This window comes from Amborella trichopoda, chromosome 8 (genome assembly GCF_054954075.1).
Source record: "Amborella trichopoda isolate Santa Cruz 75 chromosome 8, AtrichopodaSantaCruz75HAP2 v2.0, whole genome shotgun sequence".
Lineage (NCBI taxonomy): Eukaryota > Viridiplantae > Streptophyta > Magnoliopsida > Amborellales > Amborellaceae > Amborella > Amborella trichopoda.
This window is the reverse complement of record NC_142343.1, coordinates 32576528-32577767: the sequence shown is the minus strand read 5'-3', so window position 1 is coordinate 32577767 and position 1240 is coordinate 32576528.

The window sequence follows — 1240 nt, the reverse complement described above, 5'->3', positions numbered from 1 at the left end:
CTGTGTCAAGGATATCACAAGCTTCACAACAATGGAGTTGCCTGCAATCCAGTGAATAATTTTTCATCGAAGATTTTAGCCATTTTCATAGCTTGTTTGGCCTTTTGGTGATCGCCTTGGAGGTCCCCAACTGCTAGCAAACGAAGTTGAGATGGGTATGTAGATTTTTGTTGTTATTGTGCTTTTGAGGAGAGAGAAAGAGACAACTCATTGTGAAGTTAGACGATTCTGCTTATGAAATTAGAGAGAGAGAGAGGGGCATGTTTTGGAAGATGGGTCCATTGGATTAAGGGTGCGGAGGTTGAAGAGGTGGTGAATGTTTGGTCAAGAGAGAGAAAGAGAGAGAGAAAGAGAGAGAGGACATGTGGAGATTGGCTCCAAGTTAAGCGGAACGCGAACCAACCTTGAATGGAGCTCGATCCATTCCAAATAGGAAAGCATTTTACTTAGATGGAGGCGCGACTCAACTTTAAATGAGATCCCATTGTTGTTGTCTATGGGAGCGTGATCCTAATGAGCATGGGAACACGATCCCATTGTACATGGAATGCGTTCCCGTTAAATAAGGACCTCAATCGTAATGTATTGGGAACGCGCTCCCTGTTTATACGGAATCTTGATCCGCAACTTTTACCCTCATTGGACCTCGCTCCTCGAGCTCCGGAGCTTTAGGCAGCCCTCGATCCAACGCTCTAGCTCCCGGAACTGGAGCCGTTCCTGTTCCCGCTCCCGCTCCCGCTCCCACTCCCACTCCCATTCCCACTCCCACTCCCACTCCCACTCCCACTCCCACTCCCGGTAACTATGGTTCAAACCCACCTTGTCGAGTTGACTTGCCACTCCCACTCCCACTCCCGGTAACTATGGTTCAAACCCACCTTGTCGAGTTGACTTGCCAACTAAAAGATTTAAGTAGCTCCTCGACACCCAGAACTAGCCAAGTTCAACATTTGTAACGAAGCAGAGTTTTTCAATTTTTTTGTGCAGGAAAAAAAAAAAAACCATTATTTAGAGCAAGTTGCTATTGCTATGAAACTTGGCATTTTGCTGCAAATAGAACACAAACACTATTATATATAATTCAACTCGGGCAAACCCGAGTTTTATATTGATAAACTAGAGTAGGTGTTTCCCGAATCGAAAATTATGTTCTTATTCACTAGGACTTCATAGTAGTTTGGGTATTTTCGTTATCTATATTTGACAAATGCCTAAATTCAATTCACCCAGACATGAAGAA